At 40.2% G+C, this 12,560-nt stretch overlaps 1 pseudogene; it reads right to left on the reverse strand.

The window, feature by feature from the left end:
* Positions 1-8,638: 8,638 nt before the first annotated feature.
* Positions 8,639-9,656, reverse strand: LOC119821690 (annotated as a pseudogene).
* Between the last annotated feature and the right edge of the window lie 2,904 nt (positions 9,657-12,560).

Raw genomic sequence — 12,560 nt, forward strand, 5'->3', positions numbered from 1 at the left:
TGAGAATCGGATAGCTTCCTGTCCGCTATCATTCAACATCCCCAATTTACAAATGGGCAGCTGGGTAATTTTCACCATAATCTTTGGGAGTTCAAGTTTCACCTGCTCCCCAGATCGCAAGCGTGATTCTACATTTTCTTCTATTTGATTTAAATTTTATCTTTCTTGGGGCCTCTTGGTGCTGGCCTGTAGTTCCAGCTCTTTGAGAGGATGAGGCAGGGGGACCACAGGGTCAAAGCCTGCCTGTACGATAGAGGTAATTCGAAGCTAGCATGACCAATTTAGAACTTTCCCCAAAGTTAAAAGGAAAGGAGAAAAAAGCTGTTCAGGGATGGATTGTGTGCCTACCAGAAAGATGCTAGGTTTAAGCCTTAGAAGCACCAAGAGCTCAGTGTGTGCACTGACTTCTTTTTAATCCACCCCTATTTTTTATATTGTTTAAATCTTCTAACTTTAGCTCCACCAGCTTCTTCAACCGCACCCAATGGGCAGCCTCCCCATGCTACCACTAAGCTGTCTCCATTGTAAGCCAAGTCCCGTGTCAGAGCACTGTCAAAAGAACTAATGCATGGCGCACAATCCTTGGGGGACCGTGGGAGAGGCTCCAGGAAAAAAAGGCAGAGGGCCTTTTGACCGCAGGTGCATTTTATCCCCTGGATTGCTCTTGGATATGATTTCATGCCTCCTGTGTTAAACATTGACTTTCAATTTATAAGACATGTTTATTTTTGTTGGGCGTCAGAATATAGCTATAGGATCCAATCTGGTCAGTGTGCCCTGAATCTAGATACAGCCTTCTGCCTTGCTTTCATGCTCTCTCAGAAAGAATCTATAGTACGTGCCAGACAATGGTGGTTCACTTGGTCTGTCCTGAGAATGTTCTGGGAAAGGGCTTCCCTCTTAATATTTAGTTATTTTCCCTCTTAATATTAATATTTATTTTACCCAACAGTACATTGAAACTGAAATAAGGTTGTCTCCAGCATGAGATGGTAGGTCTACCCCATTCTTTCAGGTCCAGCAGACAAGATTTGCACAGATGGACCAAAAAGTCGGCCCTGCTCCAGCCAGTTTCCTCTGTGCCACTGGCTTGCTCATCCAGGGTGACACCAATCCATAATGCCTTGTCAGTGCGGCTTCATGGTGGATATTATGGTTGGACAAGATGAACAGGTACTCTACCTTCTGGAAATTGGCTGGGTTTATGTTGATTTGTATCTGGTTTGTATAGAAAGAGTTGGTGAGTATGTCTTTGCTAATTTTATACATTCATTCATAGAGATTTACTGTCAAACCTCATCACGGGGGCTTTTCTTGAAAGTCTTTCTTCAGGCAGATTGTGAGTACTTTTTTATCACCTGACTCATTGATAAAGGCTAATTCTCTGGCAAAGAGAAGCTCATGATTTTTTGGCTATCTGTTTTCCTTTGGTCTTTGTTGTTTAGGGTGTCTAACCTCACTGGTTTCATGTATTGCATGGTTTACCATCATGGCCGCTCCCTTTCAAACATCTGTTCTCCTTAAGTAGACCCTCCAGAGCTCAGTGCTTAGACCTAGGTGTAGATGGAGTCATCTAATCCATCGAAGAGAATTTGCTATTGCTTGCCTTTTCTAGGTCACTACATAATCAAACGAGAAGGAAGCACTTCAATAAGAGCTCTGTCACTCCACAGGGAACCCCAGTCCAAAGTGACGCAGCTCCTGAACCAGTCATCCAACTATAGACAGGCTTGTTGGCCAACACAGCATGTTCATACAGCAGCATAAAGAAGTCTGGACGTTGTCTCATTTCCTGACAATACAGTCTTGCTGTGCTTTGTTGGCTACTTCCTGTCCTCTGACTTCCCTATCCAAGATGAGTTGATCCTGACAGGTCCTGCCCTTGGTGACCTCATGCAGACATGCAATGATATCACTTCCTTCCTGTCATAAACACAAACTGTGGGTTTTTTTGTTTAATTTGAAACTTTTTATATTCATTTATTCTCTGTGTGTGTATGTGTGTGGTGTGTGTGTATGTGCCTTAAACACATGTCACGGTGCCCTGTGGAGATTCTGTCCCACCGTATGGGTTCAGGGAATCAGACTCAGGTTGTCAGGCTTAGCAACAAGCACTTTTATTTATCTAAGACCCTCTATCCTCCACAAAGGACTCACTATCTTTTCAATTTCCAAAGCTGTGTCCACAGGCCAGCCAAAGCAGTGGTTCTCAACCTGTGGGTCACAACCCCTTTAGAGTTGAATGACCATTTCTCAGGGGTTGCCTAAGACCATCAGAAAACACAGATAATGTGATTCACAACAGTCATAAAATCAGAGTTATGAAGTAGCAAGGAAAAGATTTTTATGGTTGGCGTCAGCACCACTTGAGGAACTGTTTAAAGGGTGGCAGCGTTAGCAAGGTTGAAAACCACTGTAAGAAAGAAGACAGTGCCATCTGTCTATGTCCTCCCATCACAGCCCACTCTCCCCCGTCCAAGTCTCTCTTCAGTGTAGACAGTGTGCACTGGGCTTTAAAGGGCCATTTCCTAGGAATGCAGGCCTCACCCACCCACCTGCCCTCTACCACAAGTGGGTCTTTTAAAGTTGTTGACATTTGAGGCAGAGCTGAGCTTCCTCTACACTCACAGGGGAGTCCTTCGCCTAGCCCCAGTTTCTGGTGTTTTGCTGGCAATCTTTAGTGCTGTTTGGCTTACAGGTACACCATTTCTAAGCCTCTACATTCACTGGCATTCTTCCTGCATCTATTTATGTCTTTTCCCCTATTAATCTCATAAGGACGTCAGTCAGAATGCATTTTCAAATAACAAAGAAAACAGATTTTAAAAGTTTCGCCATTCGAGTGCCTAAAAAAGAAACGTTTCTTGCTGTCTACATGCCTATCTTTGATGCTCCAAACCATGGCCCATATCTTCCTTGTATTTTTATCAGCCAGCTGACAGATGAGACCTTTAAAAGATAAAGCCCTGAGAGCTAGAAAATATACCAATGGGGTGATTTCAGGGATGCGTTCTACTTGGTGTGTAGACTCCTGAAACCCAACACAGCAAGGATAGGTGGTCCCTGAAACAGGGACTTGGCAGAAATGTTCAAATCTCGTCTAGTCTCTGGTAGGAACTCTCTGAACCCTGTGGCACAGCGGAAGCCAGAGCAGGGTGAGTGGGATAACAAGGCTTGCTCTGGACGTCTGACTCATGGTGCTTTCATAACTATTTGACTGCACAGCCTCCTCCCCTTCTTTCCGGACTCACCCAAATGTGGAGCAAAGTTCACAGCAGGGTAGAGGCTGCAAGAACCAGGACATGGAAGTTCAACACCCCTGGTATCTCTGTGAACCAAACTATCACAAAAAAAGCCACTTGGGACCAGGTGACAGGGATCTGCATACATGACAACTCATGGCCAGCAAGACCTTGAAACACAATCTTGGTGTCAGGATACAATGTTTTTCTCAATTTGGAGGTTTCAGCTGCAGATTCTCAATAGAAATCAGCTGAAGGAAGATGGAGGAAGGGCGACTAAAAGCAAGAGACTCATGAGCATATGTAGAGTTGTCTCAAGGTGTTCCCAAAAGATACGAGTACTTGGTTCCTTGCATTCAGGTCTCCCACTTGTTTGGTGAGAGTTACTCCAAGATATTTTATGTTATTTGTGTCTATTGTGAAGGGAGACGTTTCTCTGGTTTCCTTCTCAGCCCATTTATCATCTGTGTAAAGGAGGGCTTTGAGTTAATCTTGTATCTTGCTATATTACTGAAGGTGCTTATGAGTTCTAGAAGTTTCTTGGTAGAATTTTGGGGGTCACTTATGTAAACTATCATATCATCAGCAAATAGTGAGAGTTTGACTTCTTGTTTTGATTTGTATCCCCTTCATCTCCCTTTGGTGTCTTATTTCTCTAGCTATATATTAGAACTATATTGAATAGATATGGAAAGAGTGGACAACATTGTCTTGTTCCTAATTTCAGTGGGATCGTTTTGGGTTTCTCTCCATTTAGTTTGATGTTGGCTATTTGCTTGCTGTATATTGCCTTATCATGTTTAGGTTTGTTCCTTGTATCCCCTGCTCTCTCCAAGACCTTTATCATGAAGGGATGTTGTATTTTGTCAAAGACTTTTTCAGCATCTAATGAGATGATGTGTGTGTTTTTTTTTCCCAGTTTGTTTATATGGTGGATTACATTGACAGATTTTTGTATGTTGAACCATCCCTGCATCTCTGGGATGTAGCTGACTTGATCATGGTGGATGATTCTTCTGATGTGTTCTTGGATTCAGTTTGCCAGTATTTTATTGAGTATTTTTGCATCAATGTTCATGAGTGAGATTGGTCTGTAATTCTCTTTCTTAGCAATGTCTTTGTGTGGTTTGGGTATTAAGGTAACTGTAACCTCATAAAAAGAGATTGGCAATGTTTCTTTTGTTTCTATTGTGTGGAACAATTTGAGGAGTATTGGTGTTAGTTCCTTGAAAATCTTGTAGAATTCTGAGCTGAAACCATCTGGTCCTGGGCTTTTTTGGTTGGGAGACTTTTGATGACTGTTTCTATTTCTTAATAAGTTATAGGTCTATTTAATTTGCTTATCTGGTCTTGATTTAACTTTGGTAAGTGAAATTTATCCAGAAAATTGTCCATTACCTTTAAGTTTTCCAATTTTTTGGAGTACAGGTTTTTTAATATGACCTGATTATTGTCTAAATTTCCTCCACATATGTTGTTATGTCCCCCTTTTCATTTTTGATTTTGTTAATTTGGATATTCTCTTTCTGCCTTTGGTTAGTTTGGATAAAGATTTGTGTATTTTGTTGATTTTCTCAAAATACCAACTCTTTTCTCATTGATTCTGTGTATTGTTTTCTTTGTTTTTATTGTGTTGATTTCAGTTCTCAATTTAATCATGTTCTGCCATCTACTCCTCTTGGGTGAGTTTGCTTCATTTTGTCTAGAGTTTTCAGGTGTCCTGTAAACTCACTACTGTGGGACTTTTACGACTTCTTTATGTAGACATTTAGTGCTATGAACTTTCCTCTTAACACTTCTTTTATTGTGTCCCATAAATTTGGGTATATTGTGTGGTCATTTTTGTTGACTTTTAGAAAGTCTGTAATTTCTTCCTTGACCTCTTGGTGATTCAGGGGAGCATTGTTTAATTTCTATGTGTTTATGGGCTTTCTGGAATTAGTGTTGCTGTTGAATTCTAATTTTAAGTCATGGTGATCTGATAAAATAGATGGGGTTATTTCAATTTTTTTGTATCTGTTGAGGTTTGCTTTGTAAATGTCTTATAATTGTTAAAGGAAGCCAAAAGTACATTCTATTTGTTCATATATATACATATATATATATAATAAGTCACTTTGAATAATTTAAATAAAAGTATATTTAAAACAATAGAAATAAAATATATGTTTAAAAGAATATAAAATATATATTAAAACTGATATAAATATATATAAATATGTTTTTAGCTTTAGTTATACCCTCTATATGTATTCTTGTATGTTGTTTATTTTTTTAAAATCCCTTTGGCATTTCATGCCATATCCTGAATAACATTTCATAACTCGTTTCCTGGTTCATTAATTTTTCTTCAGCTAAGTCTGTTTGATGAATTCTTTATTTTTGGTTACTGTTTATACCTTTGTATGTTTCCTTCTCCTAGTAGTTATTACATTTCTCTTTCTTTTCCCACTTTGTGTGTGTGTGTGTGTGTGTGTGTGATGTATGCACAGATATGTGGGGGTAACAAGGGTACATACACTCATCCTTGGGCATACAGAAGCCAGAGGAAGACATCAGATTTCGGCCTCTTTTGTTTCACATTTATTATTATTATTATTATTATTATTATTATTATTATTATTATTATTATTATTGAGACAGGGTCTCTCTTTGAACCCAGTGCTCTGTTCCAGGTAGACTAGATGGCAGGTGAACTCCTGGGATCCACTTTTCTCTACACATATACCCCCCCACACACACACAATGCTTGTGGTACAGGCACTCACCATTATGATCAACCTTTATGTGGGTGCCAGGATTTGAACTCAGTTCCTCTTGCCTTCACAGCAAGCATCTTACCCATTGAGGTCATCTTCCTAGCCTTCTTTTATTTCTTTAAACGTAGTAGCATGTAAAACATCACTATACAGTAAACTGAGTCCTTAGGGCTTGCCTCTATGATCTTTGACATACATTCAACACCCTTAACTTGTTTGTACCAAACCAAAATGTCATATTCCTTTAGTCCCTTTAAACTGGCACTGTTCGCTCATTTTGTTTTCTCGGTTTTGCCTTGCTTTGTGTTTTCTGTCTTATATGTATTTCAGACTTTTGAGGAACCTCCCAACAAAATAAATGCCACTGATGTTTCCTTTAATTAAATGTAGCTTTTGCCATGTTTTAAAGGACACGAGGAAAGCAACATGGTGACCTCAGTGTAGCACACTGAGTGTGAGGTGTTGATTAGTCCAGCTGCTGTTGACTTCAACTCCATTGCTTGGTTAAAGTAGGACCTGACAAGTCTTTTTTTACTTCATATTTACTATATTTATCTTAGTGATTAATATGTGTCAGCCTGGTGATTTAATATGCGTGATTATTCTGGTTCTCATTGCTGTTTGACCTCCTGGGCTCGGCATCTGTTGACAGTTCTCAACTCTAATGATTATTCCTATGTTTGCCAAATGCTGGCTGTCTGTTTCAATCATTTTTTACATAGATTGCTTGGAATTCTATGCTAAGAATTTTTCTCCTGTGTGTTTACCTAGTCAATGATTTATATCACTACGGACTTGTGCCTGCTTGCTTTACTGTATGAGTAATAATTACTCTGTTTCTCTGGCTTTTCCTATTGTCCCAGATTTTTATCAACTTTCAAAGTGTTGATTATTTTTTTAATTATGTTTACTTGTGCATGTTTGGTGTGTTGGGAGGGTGGCGAGTGCACATGAATACCCTCAGAGGTTGGAGATGTCCATAGCTGGAGCTATGGTGGTAGTATTCATTGTGCTGTGGCTACTGAGAACTGAACCTGGGTCTCCTGTAAGAGCAGAGTTGGCTCTTAAGGGCTGAAAAATCTCTCCAGCTTCATCACCACTATTTTAAACTGACTCTCTTCTTACATGATTTACATATATTTGGTAATTTCTTGTTTTCCAGTACTATGAGGTAGTCCACATATATCTACTGCATCCCACCTCCAGACATTTGTGCAAGCATCCATTTGTCCAAGGAAGGCTGACTCCACTCTTTTACTTGAAAAAGATGTGCAGATGTCAGACTTGTGTGCCAGAATGCCCAGGGAATTATTGTTTCTGGGCTCTTTCGGCAGACAAGGCTAAGAAATATATATATATATATATATATATATATATATATATATATATATATATATATATATATATATACACACACACACACACACACACTCCCATGGGTGTGCGCACACACATGTCCCATTCCTATCTCTGTATCTGTTCATCTTCAAGTATATTAAATCTGTGAATTCATCCTGGTCTTACGGCTCACATCACAGAATTTTACTTTTCTTCTCTTTACCTTCTTTTCTGGTCATCAGAAGTCTGACTGTAGGAGAGAGAGTTGCTTGTTGATTCCCAGCCACTTAGCCCTGAAATATCACACAGAAACTGTATTAATTAAATCACTGCTTGGCCCATTAGCTCTAGCTTCTTATTGGCTAACTCTTACATATTAATTTAACCCATTTACATTAATCTGTGCATCACCACGAGGTCATGGCCTACCAGCAAAGTTTCAGCACATCTGTCTTCAGAGACGACTCCATGGCTTCTCCCTACTCCGCCCTTCTTTCTCCCAGCATTCAATTCTGTCTTCTCTGCCTACCTCTGCTATACTCTGCTCTGCCATAGACTCAAGCCGGCTTTCTTCATTAATCAATCTATTCACACCATACAGAGGGAATCCCATATCACCTCCCCTTTTCTGTTTAAATAAAAATGAAGGTTTTAACTTTAACATAGTAAAATTACATACAACAAAACAGGTATCAGGCAAGAATTACAGTTACAATATTTATATCTACTTTATTTTTTATCACAACTAAGGAAAACTATAACTATAAATTCTTCAACTCCATCAAAGACTCCAGAAGAATATAATATTACCTAAGTTAACAGGAAGTGCATTCCAAAACTCTAGAATTGACAGAGACATCTTGCTGCCTGGACAGTCACCCAAAGTTCTTTTGTACCATTGGGGCATCCATCTTCTGCATACAGGCTCATAGTATCCAGCAGACTTTTCCATGAAGCAGGAAATTTCAAAGAGAGTTCCACCTATATTGGCAGTTTGTCAGTCACTTTCTTCTGTGTCCTGAAGAATGTCTAGCAGATTCTTTCATGAAGCAGGAACCCCAAAGGATCATCTCACCTTTAAGCAAGTTCAACAGTCATTTCTCTGCAGGTCCTGCATGTCTAGTTCATCAAGCAGTCCAGGCAAGAGCAGTTTCTTGCCCAAATGGCTAACCAACTCCATAAGGAGACTCTTTGATGCCCATCTTTCTCTTGAAGTAGACTGGTGCTGCCAGGAGCAGATGTGTCTCATTGTCATGCAAAGTTCTAACTTATTTTTTTTTTAATTTTTAACAAGTTAATTTATTTCTCAGAGTCTAAAACCCTCTTGAGCAGCTTCCCTGATGTGCACTGAGATCCAAATTCTTAGGCCTCAAACTCAGAGTACTGTAGGTCAAAGTAATGGATGTGGTTGTAACCATTTTTGCCACCGCTGCTGTAGCTCTCGCCATCAGGAAGGAAGTCAGCACTGTTGATAGATCCAAAGTGGCCCTTGACTCACCCAAACTCCTCTTCAAAAGCCAGATGGAAGAACCTGGCTTCAAGCTTGCCAGTCCTGGTGGAGGTTGTGGTTACATCCATGGCTTTCTGGCCACCTCCCAGCACCACATGGTCATAGTTGGGAGAGAGCACAGCTGAGTTGACGGACGTTCTGTTGGGAAAGTCTTCTGATGTTCAAGACTTGTGGAGTCAAAGAGCTTAGCTATGTTGTCCTTGGATGCAGTGGCAAACATGGTCATGTCTTTAGACAACTGGATGTCATTGATCTGCTGGGAGTGTTCCTTATCAGTCACCAACACCTCCCCAGACTTGGCACTATACTGGTTGAGCTCTCCACTCTCATGGCCTGTGACGGTGTACTCCCCCAAGAGTCCTGGTGATCTTGGAGTCTTTGCAGGGGATCTTCATGTAGGGCTCATTGCTGTCGATCTGGCTTGGATCCCGTAGATCAAAAAACCTCATGAAACACTGGTACCCCATCTGCTTGTCTGTGGAGAACATGATGATGTTACCCCCCAAAGTCAAAGCCACAGGTACGGACAGCTGAGTTGGTCTTCTGTAGAGCCAGCTGCTTCCCTGTTTCACAGTCCCAGAGATGACAGCTGTTGTCAGCTGAGCCAATAAGGACATGCTTGGTGTCCCAGTCAGCATCCATACACCACACAGCTCCAGCATGGCCAGTGTAGGTGCCCAGCCTCTCGCTATTATTCACAGAGTACCACACATTGATGATAGGGTCTTTGGCCACCGTGAAGAGGAGGTCTCCTTCGCAGTTGTACTTGATGGACCGCTCATGGCCCTGCAGCAGGCTGGGCTTCATCCTGTAGCCAAGTCCTAACTTCTTAAGACATTTTAAATGTCATCTTCTGTAGTCTTTGAAAGGTTTGAAGAATACCTATCCTATCTGAAATACATCTCTGTACATCTAGAATGATGTAGGTGTGTCTTCTATCTATCTGATGATTTCATTGGTTAATTAATAAAGAAACTGCTTGGCCTGATAAGTTAGAACATAGGTGGGTGGAGTAGACAGAATAGAATTCTGGGAAGAAGGGAAGTGAGGCAGATGCAATGAAGCTCCGACCCAAGATGGACGTACACTAGAATCTTCCCAGTAAGCCACCACCTCATGGTGCTACATAGATTATTAGATATGGATTAAAGCAAGATATGTGAGAATTAGCTAATAAGAGGTGGAAACTAATGGGCCAGGCAGTGTTTAAATGAATACAGTGTCTGTGTTGTTATTTCAGGGCATAAGCTAGCCAGGCAGCCAGGAGCCGGGCAGGACGAAAAGCAGGCCTGCCCGCAGCTCTCACTACACTAGAAAATCTAACTAACATGACTACAAGCTTGACTATTACAGATGATTATCTATTAACCTGTATTTCTTAATTACACATTACATTTTTTAAATGAGCTGCGCAAACACAATACCTCAATCAAGAACAGAAATATGCATATAACAAAACTGATCTTAAGTCTGTATCAATAAACCAAGATTCATACCAATGCAAATCTCTATAGCATTTGACTTTTATTATTAATAATTTATTATTTCTTCTTCAAAGCTTTAATCTAGCCTTTTGTTCATCTTTTGTTTCTCTGCATTTTTAAGTAACTATTTAGAAGTTCCTTGCTGGACTCAGTGGGCAGACATTGTGACACAAGACTGTTGTTTACATTCCTAGAACTCATATGGAAGCCAAATGCAGTCATGCATATGCCTGTGATTGCAGAGTACCCCTCCCTCTAGGAAATGGTAAAAAGGTCTTCTCTCTGTAGGAGTTATAGATATATGCTTACTACCTTAAAAAATTGTGTATACATGGTATATATACAAAAGAACTTCAGAGCTTGTAAGCCAGCTAATCTGGTTTCTGAAGCAGTGAACAAGAGAGAAACTACCCCCCAAACAAGGTGGAAAGTGAAGATTGATGCTCAAGAATGCCTTTTGACATCCTAACTCATGAAATGGTATGTGCCCTCTCTTTCACATGTATGAGCACACACATACACATAGGAAAATAATAGTAATAACCACCATTTCACATGTATGAAAACATGCATACATGTAGGAAAATAATATTAATATTAAATAAAAATTCTTTTCACATTAAAGCTACACACACTTTGTAGCTTGAATGTGTTGTAAATATTTTGTCTTTGATTTTGACAGATATGTTTACTACCTTTATAAATTGTATGTGCATGGTGCTGGGGATCCAAGCCAGGTTCCTGTACATGATAAGCAGGTACTCTACTACTGAGCTATATCCCAAGCCTTTTTGCTGTCCTGATTGTGGTGGCATCATGGTTCCATCTAAATGGATGTCACCCTGCTCTGAAAGAAACCTACTTAAAGCTCACTCACAGGGCAGCCTGGATTTTCTGGGGTCATCTAAATGTGTATGTTAAATATATGCATTTTATATATTTAAACTTAAACTCATCTAAATGTGTATGTTAAATATATGCATTTTATGTATCATATCATATTAACAAATTTCCGTGGGGTTTTTTTTTTTTTTTGGTAGCTTTGAGTCCTGTCATGGAACTAGTTCTTGTAGACCAGGCTGGCCTTGAACTCACAGCGATCCATCTGCCTCTGCCTCTGCCTCCTGAGTGCTTGGATTAAAAGCATGTGTCACTACCACCTGGTTCACTTTCATTTTCTTAATTTTACTATAAAACTGAACTCATCAATGTTTTCAGAGTGAATTCCTTAAAATAAGTGTAAACTGTGGAAAGGGGTGTCCAAGCACACTGACAAGTTGTACCCGACTCTCAACCTGGGATTTTCATAGACTTTAACTGCATTCTACTGTCCCTGTGAGCGCAGTATCTTTCTTCAATTACGTGGAAGAGCCCTCTCATAACTGGAGAACATTTATTAAGAGAAAGATCACTAATTGACCCTAATTTAAAAGAAGGATAGTCTGAATGAGATGTCTGAACCATGAAGTCATTCAAGAAAAAGCTTCTCTCTGTTCTTCAAATGAAGTAGCAGCTGACAGGCACACATTTTGCAAATAATAGACTCCATCATATCAAACAAAATGATGCTACAGTAGGACACAGCTTACCTCACCTTAACTGAGCCACACAATCTTCATAAGCATCATGCTAGCTAGATTTCGGCTGTGTAAATGTCGGTTCCCAGGGAGACATTAAAAAAATGTCTTCTGAAGGGGAGGTGCCAACAGAATGACCCCAGAAAATCCAGGCTGCCCTGTGAGTGAGCTTTAAGTAGGTTCCTTTCAGAGCAGGGTGACATCAGGACACCACTTCAGCAAGGATCCACCATCCGTTGATGGTTTCTGTTTACTACACAGCAGTAGGCAACAGGGAGAGGTGGTTGATAATCTCCAGAATCATTCGTTTCTAAGTAGCCACACCCCTCTAGAGCAACTGATGTCAATAAGCTCAGCATCGAGAACTTGTCGCTTGCACATGTATAGTTTTCTTTATGTTCTGGCCTTGCCTGTGTATGAGCCACGGTCTCTCATTGGTCATGATGATGATTTTTGTATCCAAATGGTGACAAACATGTCAAACCCTCAAGGCCAGATTCCTACATCCCACCCTATCACATAGATCTTATAATCTTTGGAGTTTATGTGCACAGATTTTTTGCCCCTGTGCGAGAACTTTATGGGGTCTTCTATGAAGACTTTATGACTGTTTCTGTGTGTTGAGAGCCATGCATTAAGTTGTTGTAACA

Source organism: Arvicola amphibius, chromosome 8, assembly GCF_903992535.2.
Source record: "Arvicola amphibius chromosome 8, mArvAmp1.2, whole genome shotgun sequence".
Classification (NCBI taxonomy): Eukaryota; Metazoa; Chordata; class Mammalia; order Rodentia; family Cricetidae; genus Arvicola; species Arvicola amphibius.